Source organism: Tupaia chinensis, unplaced genomic scaffold (genome assembly GCF_000334495.1).
Source record: "Tupaia chinensis unplaced genomic scaffold, TupChi_1.0 Scaffold000252_1, whole genome shotgun sequence".
In the NCBI taxonomy this organism is placed as follows: domain Eukaryota; kingdom Metazoa; phylum Chordata; class Mammalia; order Scandentia; family Tupaiidae; genus Tupaia; species Tupaia belangeri.
The window spans coordinates 5,188,905-5,198,311 of NW_006159732.1; the positions used below are offsets into that span (position 1 = coordinate 5,188,905).

At 34.2% G+C, this 9,407-nt stretch overlaps 1 pseudogene; it reads right to left on the minus strand.

The window, feature by feature from the left end:
- Positions 1-5,239: 5,239 nt before the first annotated feature.
- LOC102499724 (isopentenyl-diphosphate Delta-isomerase 1-like) lies at positions 5,240-5,954 on the minus strand (annotated as a pseudogene).
- Positions 5,955-9,407: the final 3,453 nt, after the last annotated feature.

Sequence of the window (9,407 nt, forward strand, 5' to 3'; positions counted from 1 at the left end):
AGAAACACAATGTGAATGCAGCGTGAAGAAAAATGGTATGAACAGCCTGTTTGACACAAAGTAGCCACAAACTTTTAATTTTTAATGAATTTAATATCTATTGTAAAAGGCACAGTACAGTGAAGCACAATAAAATGAGATATGCTTGTTTTTTTGTTGAGTAATTCATGCTGTCTGACCTTTAGTGTTATAACTATCATTCATAATATATCTTTCTGACATTTAACTGAAGTCAGCATCCACACTGCCATTCCTACCTGGTGAATATCTAAGGATGGCTTTGATAAGTGCTTAACAAATAATCTGGAAAATATTTCAAAGCAAGGTAAAAAAAATTGGGAATTATTTACTTAAGAAATGTGAAAAAAACATAGAGTTTTTAATTAGATACATAACTACTAATTATTAATTTGTATATTTCATGTTTAATTTTTATTTTAAAGCAAATACCAAAATACTTAAAAATATAGTGATTTAGAACTTACTAATTAAACCTCGGTCAAGCTTAAAGCTGACTGTGTACTGGGTAGACTGAATCACTGAAATTCTGTGAATGTTTCAGTAAAATTCTGAGTGGAGGAGAATCATGCTCCATAAATTATTGTAAATGTTAAAACAATGATCATAAATTGATACCAGAAAAATAGACTTTGGATAAAAAAGAGTACAAAAAGACAAAGGAGAACAGTATATAGTTCTAAAAGGATTAATTTGCCAGTAAGATATAACAATCATAAATATTTATGCACCAATGCCATCTAAAGAGAGAAAATAGACTGAAATGCACTAATTTTGGGGGATTTCAACACCCCATTGTGACAATTGGCCAGGTCATCTAGGCAACATACAAAGACACACAAGAGTTAATTGATATAATAACCAAATGGACCTCATGGACACATATAGATAATTCTACTCTGCAACTACAAAATACGCTTTTTTTTTTCTCAGCTTCACATGGAATATTTTCAAAGATTGACCACATAAGAGGCCACAAAATAAGCCTCTACAAATTTAAAAAATATAGAAACTATACCTAACATCTTCTCTGACTACAGCGAAATTAAACTTGAAATCAACCATAGAATGAGCCCTTGAAAATATAGAAAATGGAAACTAAACAACCTACTCCTGAACGACTTCCTTTTTCTTTTAAATGTGGTAATTTTTTTTATTGCTTTTACTTTTCAATAAAATAAATACTTGCTTCATAGTTTTACCTGAAATTATAAATGATCTGTTTGGGGTTAACAAGAAATAAATTATTCAATTTGTAAAACATTTAGCTTTTTAAAGAAACTTTTGTTTTACTATTCATTATTACATAGGAAAGCTATGTGATGATCTCAAACGTGAGAAATTTGCTTTAAAAAGTGCATTAATCAAGGTATTATTTTATATATAACATACATATATTCCACAACATAAATTATTTAACATCAATATTAGCCTTTCTGTTATTTTTCTCTCCCTCTAAAATGTGGTCTAGCTTTATGAAACAGCGGTTCATAAGTGATGTCTCTGCCCCACCCGGGACATCTGGCAATATCTGGTATAATCCTAGTTGCCATGGGAGAAAAGGGCGCTAATGGCATTTAATGTGTAGAGCCCAGAGATGCAGCTAAAATTCTCACAATGCACACAATGAATCATGACAATGAAGAAATATCCAACCTAGAAGTCAATAATGCCAGAGCTAGAAACCCTGTTGTAGAGTAGGACTCAATTCCACTTTCTGAGTAGCCTCTCTATCCATTTTAATTCTGAAAACACAGATTTTATGAACTGGTAAATACTATTTAAAAGATTTAGGTTAACCAATCTCATTACCAAAAGCAATAGTTACCTTTAAGTACCAAAATGATACTTCTAGGATGACAAATTAGAATATTTACCACTTAATTTCCCTTGAGCCTAGACTGTCAGTTTAATATGTTAATATGGACAGTTTATTAGATTGATTTGAAGTAGCCAAGCAAATATTTTCTTTTGCTCATTTTTCTAGACAATGCTAAAAAAATTTTATAAAACACTTGGTAAATATAAAAGTGCTTTATAAGTGTCTGAAAATGTTTTTATTACAACATACTGAAACTGAAAAACTTCATTTATTTGTTCAAATTTGTCATTAACTGGGGAATTGGACAGGTTAAAATTTTATTTGTTCTCTCTCATTTTACGGTATTTCTTTTTCTTCTTTCTTTCTTTCTTTCTTTTTTTTTTTGAAGAGGTTTTTTTCTATAGGGTGCATGTGCTTGCCAGACAGACAGAGAAAGACAGAGAGAGAGAAAGCAAGAAATCATCCCTCCAGGGGGGATGGTCACACCGTACGTAATCCCTTCTCCTCCATTCTCCTCTTGGGAACTTGGGCACACACACACACACACACACACACCCGGCGTGATTTATAAGCCACTGGATGTGGGACTCAAAACACAATACCAAAATACTTAAAAATATAGTGATTTAGAACTTACTAATTAAACCTCGGTCAAGCTTAAAGCTGACTGTGTACTGGGTAGACTGAATCACTGAAATTCTGTGAATGTTTCAGTAAAATTCTGAGTGGAGGAGAATCATGCTCCATAAATTATTGTAAATGTTAAAACAATGATCATAAATTGATACCAGAAAAATAGACTTTGGATAAAAAAGAGTACAAAAAGACAAAGGAGAACAGTATATAGTTCTAAAAGGATTAATTTGCCAGTAAGATATAACAATCATAAATATTTATGCACCAATGCCATCTAAAGAGAGAAAATAGACTGAAATGCACTAATTTTGGGGGATTTCAACACCCCATTGTGACAATTGGCCAGGTCATCTAGGCAACATACAAAGACACACAAGAGTTAATTGATATAATAACCAAATGGACCTCATGGACACATATAGATAATTCTACTCTGCAACTACAAAATACGCTTTTTTTTTTCTCAGCTTCACATGGAATATTTTCAAAGATTGACCACATAAGAGGCCACAAAATAAGCCTCTACAAATTTAAAAAATATAGAAACTATACCTAACATCTTCTCTGACTACAGCGAAATTAAACTTGAAATCAACCATAGAATGAGCCCTTGAAAATATAGAAAATGGAAACTAAACAACCTACTCCTGAACGACTTCCTTTTTCTTTTAAATGTGGTAATTTTTTTTATTGCTTTTACTTTTCAATAAAATAAATACTTGCTTCATAGTTTTACCTGAAATTATAAATGATCTGTTTGGGGTTAACAAGAAATAAATTATTCAATTTGTAAAACATTTAGCTTTTTAAAGAAACTTTTGTTTTACTATTCATTATTACATAGGAAAGCTATGTGATGATCTCAAACGTGAGAAATTTGCTTTAAAAAGTGCATTAATCAAGGTATTATTTTATATATAACATACATATATTCCACAACATAAATTATTTAACATCAATATTAGCCTTTCTGTTATTTTTCTCTCCCTCTAAAATGTGGTCTAGCTTTATGAAACAGCGGTTCATAAGTGATGTCTCTGCCCCACCCGGGACATCTGGCAATATCTGGTATAATCCTAGTTGCCATGGGAGAAAAGGGCGCTAATGGCATTTAATGTGTAGAGCCCAGAGATGCAGCTAAAATTCTCACAATGCACACAATGAATCATGACAATGAAGAAATATCCAACCTAGAAGTCAATAATGCCAGAGCTAGAAACCCTGTTGTAGAGTAGGACTCAATTCCACTTTCTGAGTAGCCTCTCTATCCATTTTAATTCTGAAAACACAGATTTTATGAACTGGTAAATACTATTTAAAAGATTTAGGTTAACCAATCTCATTACCAAAAGCAATAGTTACCTTTAAGTACCAAAATGATACTTCTAGGATGACAAATTAGAATATTTACCACTTAATTTCCCTTGAGCCTAGACTGTCAGTTTAATATGTTAATATGGACAGTTTATTAGATTGATTTGAAGTAGCCAAGCAAATATTTTCTTTTGCTCATTTTTCTAGACAATGCTAAAAAAATTTTATAAAACACTTGGTAAATATAAAAGTGCTTTATAAGTGTCTGAAAATGTTTTTATTACAACATACTGAAACTGAAAAACTTCATTTATTTGTTCAAATTTGTCATTAACTGGGGAATTGGACAGGTTAAAATTTTATTTGTTCTCTCTCATTTTACGGTATTTCTTTTTCTTCTTTCTTTCTTTCTTTCTTTTTTTTTTTGAAGAGGTTTTTTTCTATAGGGTGCATGTGCTTGCCAGACAGACAGAGCAAGACAGAGAGCGAGAGAGAGAGAAAGCAAGAAATCATCCCTCCAGGGGGGATGGTCACACCGTACGTAATCCCTTCTCCTCCATTCTCCTCTTGGGAACTTGGGCACACACACACACACACACACACCCGGCGTGAGTTTTAAGCCACTGGATCTGGGACTCGAAGCACGGTTGATTACATAGGAGTCCAGCGACATAGCCATTACGCTAACTGCTGGTTCCTCATTTTACAGTATTTCTCATAAATGTCTTTTACAAAGGGCAGCACATATATATGGGGTGTGTGATTCAAAATTACAAGTCAGTTGTTTTTTTCTACACAAACTGATTATAAAGTATGACTGTATTATATGAAAGTTCTAAAAGAATCAAATTTAAAACAAAAAACATTTTAAATTTACTAAGTAGAGAAAATTTTCAGTAATCACTCATCTATGCTCTCACATTCTTCATTTTTTTCATGGTCATCAAACTGATTTAAATGATTTAAGTTATCTGCAATAATTTTAAACCATGGCATTAGCTTAATTTCACCGCAGGCTGTTTTTTTTTTCAGAAGTTCCTACAGTTCTTCCTTTGACACATAGCAGTAGCTTTGGGGATGGTCACACCGTACGTAATCCCTTCTCCTCCATTCTCCTCTTGGGAACTTGGGCACACACACACACACACACACCCGGCGTGAGTTTTAAGCCACTGGATCTGGGACTCGAAGCACGGTTGATTACATAGGAGTCCAGCGACATAGCCATTACGCTAACTGCTGGTTCCTCATTTTACAGTATTTCTCATAAATGTCTTTTACAAAGGGCAGCACATATATATGGGGTGTGTGATTCAAAATTACAAGTCAGTTGTTTTTTTCTACACAAACTGATTATAAAGTATGACTGTATTATATGAAAGTTCTAAAAGAATCAAATTTAAAACAAAAAACATTTTAAATTTACTAAGTAGAGAAAATTTTCAGTAATCACTCATCTATGCTCTCACATTCTTCATTTTTTTCATGGTCATCAAACTGATTTAAATGATTTAAGTTATCTGCAATAATTTTAAACCATGGCATTAGCTTAATTTCACCGCAGGCTGTTTTTTTTTTCAGAAGTTCCTACAGTTCTTCCTTTGACACATAGCAGTAGCTTTTAATCTCACCAGAATCTGGATTCAAAGTTACGTTCTTCCTCATAAACAAGATGTAATCAATTTCATGTTCACCCCAGATATCATCAGACTAAACTCTGTAGTACATTCGTGTTAGATTATTAATTTCTTCTGGTGGAACCTCTTCCATGGGAATTACTGACTCGGTTTGTAAACACCTCTGTGTTGCTTGTTTTACTCCAATGACATCATTCTCTTCAAGCTCACCAAGATTACTTCATGGATGACTACTACAATTATTGGTAAAACAACAGGGAAAGGCAATTTTAGCATCTGATCTCTGTTGTAGCAGGAGTTTATTCTCAGTGTTGAATAAGAAGACACTAGAAGTTTGATGCAACAATCATTTCTCAATGTTTTAATTCAGATGACAATTCTTGGTCTCAGCACCAATTTTATTGTAATTTTCATAAAAACAAAACAATCAAAAACAAAACAAAACAAAACAAAAACATACACATCTCCACCAGGAGGAGTTAAACCTCTTTCTCGTCAAGGTAGTCAGTATTTGTTTCTGGCATCCTTATGTTGCTGGAAAACAGACTCCAAGGAAGGAAAATACAGCACTCTAGAGAGGAAAAAGAACTCTTTATTCAAATAGCACAGTGCAGAGGAGTTAACACTGAATCTCTGGCCCCAGCTGAGATTTGAGCACAGTCTTTTATGAGTGAATCTGGGGAGAGGCAGTTTCAGTATGTTTCAAGTGTCTTAGGGAAAAGTCTCAGTGTCTGCCCTAATACAGAGCTGGCAGAGAAGCAGGGACTTTAACCTCAAGGTCTCCAGCTACTCAATATTCCAGGGGAGGGGCAGTTAACTCATGGGGAGAATAGAAAGACCAGGCAGTTATCAACTCTTGATTTCTTTAAGGTCACTCATAAGTTCTGGCTGCTCCACATCACTTACAAAATGTCTGATCTATCCTAGAATGTGCACAAGCCCTCAGTCCTCCTGCAGTGTCCATGTCTGTACCTCAGGTTAAGGACCTCCTGATTACTTTCAAACTACTGAAGAAATTAAGAATAAAATGAAGAAAAATATGTTGAAATCAATGAAAATGAACACACCACTCTTTATACTCTTCAGGACCTAGTGAAAGCAGACATAATAAAGAAGTTCATAACCATTAGTGCTCAAAAGGAAAACACATACAGGTGGCAAATAAGCAACATCACATCTCAAGGAACTAGAAAAGTGAAAAAAATGATAAAAATAAAATATGAAAATAAATAGTAAAGATTAGAGCTGAAGTAGAGAATGAAAGAACTTCACAAAAAATCCACAAAACAAATTCTGAGCTTTGGAGAAGATAAACAAAACTAATAACAAAGCTAATAAACCATTAGCTAGACTAGTCAAGAGAAACAGAGAAAAGAACAAGATAGATAAAATCTGTATTTAAGGTGATAAAATCACAAGCAATATATCAGAAACACAAAAATGATGAGATAATACTCATAGCAACTAGCTGCAAAGAAATTAGAAAACCCAGATGAGATGGACAAATTTGAACTGTACAAGTTACCTAGGCTGAGTCAAGGTAAAATAAAAAAACCTAACTATTCAAATGAAAGTGAAGAGATTTAATCAGTCAGAAATAGTATCCTAACAAAGAAAAACTCAGGTCAAGATGGCATCAGCTCTGAATTCTACAAAACTTTTAAAGAACTAATCCTAATGTTCCTCGAACTATTTCTAAGGGACCCTCAAAAACTTATTCTATGAAACCTCCATCACCTTGATACCAAAACCAGACAAAGGCATAACAAAAAAGAAAAGACCAGCCCACTATCTCTGACAAATACCAATGCAAAATTTTTCAATAAAATACTAGCAAACTAAATCCAACAAAATGTTAAGAATATTACACACCATGACTAGGTAGAGTTTCTTCCAGGGATATAAGGATGGTTCAACATATGCAAACAATAAATGTAATACATCACAATTATAGGAAAAAAGATAAAAACCATATGCTCATATATATAGAAGCAGAAAAAGGATTTTATACAATACAACATTTCTTCATGACCAAGATTCTCAGCAAGTAGAAGTAGAAAAGACTGTCTTCAGCACAGTAAAAACCATATATTACGTACCATTTTTAACACCATACTGAATGGGGGAACTTTTTCCTAACAAAACCTGGAACAAGACAAGGCTGCTAACTTTCTCCACTCTTTTCCAAATAGTGCTGGAGTCTTTGCTAATGCAATAAGTCAAAAAAGCAATATAAAAGGCATTCAGACAGGGGAAAAAAGCTAAACTGTCCGTATTTGTAGATGATATGTAATTAAATACATAGAAAAATCCAAAGGAATCCACACAAAAGTCTTATAAGTGATAAATGCATTCAAGAAAGTGAAAAGATACAAAAATCAATAGTATTTTTATATACCAAGAGTGAACAGTTAACAGAATGAGACAGATTGAAGTAAGCAATGTTGTTTACAATAGATACAAAACAAGTAAGATACCTATGAACAAATTTAATCAAATGAGTGAGATTTCTACAAGGAAATCTATGAAGAGCTGAAAAAGAAATGGAGTATTATAAAAAACAATTGAAAGTTATCCCATATTTTTGGATTGGAAGCATCAATATAATAAAAATACTAGTCCTGGAGCTAGCTGATGGCATAATGGTTATGATGCTGGACTCCTATGTAGTCGACTGCTTTTTGAATCTCAGTTGGTGTAATTGCTGTGTTGTTCGACTTCCTTGTGGTCGACCACGGTTCAAGTACCAGACCCGGTGGCTTAAACTCATACCAGGCATCTGTGCATGTGTGCCCAAGATACTGAGAGGAGAATGGAGAAGGGATTGTGGAATGGCCATTCTCTCTGAGGGTGATTTCTTGCTTTCTGCCTCTTGGTCTCTCTGTCTCTCTGGTGAGCACACACCCTATAGCAAAAAAAAAAAAAAAAAAATTTTAAAGTAAAAAAAAAAAAAAAAAAATTTTAAAGTAAAAAAAAAAAAAAAAAAACTCTAAAAAAAAAAAGTAAAAATTTTAAGGTTAGTATAAAATTATAAAAGATACCAAATCACCAAAGCAATGCTGTGTAAGAAAACAAATCAAGTACGGACCAGCAGTTAGCGTAATGGCTACGTCGCTAGACTCCCACATAGTCAACCACGGTTTGAGTCCTGGACCTGGTGGCTTAAACTCACACTGGGCATATGTGCGTGCGTGCCCAAGATCCCGAGAGGAGAATGGAGGAGAGGGGATTGCAGCGTGGCCATCCCCCCTGGGGGTGATTTCTCACTTTCTGTCTCTCTGTCTCTCTCTGTCTGGGAAGCGCATGCACTCTATAGCAAAAACCTCTCAATAAATAAATAAATAAATAAAGTAGAAGGTATCTCTCTATGCAGTATCAAAATATGTTATAAAGTTTGGACCAGCAGATGGCATGATGGTTACATCACTGGAACCCCATTTAGTCAACTGCAGTTCAATTCCTGGACCCAGTGGTTTGATACTCATACTGGGCACCTGTGTATGCGTGCCATAAATCCCAAGAGGAGAATGGAGAAAGGATTGTGGCATGACCATGCCCCCTGAGGAGGTGATTTCTCTGATTTTTCCTTTTCTGTCTCTCTGTCTCTCTCTATCTCTGGTGAGTACACTCACCCAATGGTGAAAAACTCTCTCTCAATGTGTGTGTGTGTGTGTGTGTGTGTGTATACACACACAAAGTGGTGAAAATCAAAACAGTATGCTACTAGCACAAAAATGGACATATGGACCAATTCAGCAGAGTCCAGAAACTACTAAAAATAAACCCCAAATTATATAGCCATTTGATCTTTGACAAAGGGTACAAGACAATTCAGTAGGAAAAAGCAAATCTTTTCAGCAAATGGTGCTGGAAGAACTGGATAGCCACCTCTATAAAAACAAAACTGGACCCTTGTCTTTCACTATTAACAAGAATCAACTCAAAATGATAAAGAATTTTAATATAAAGCATCACACTAT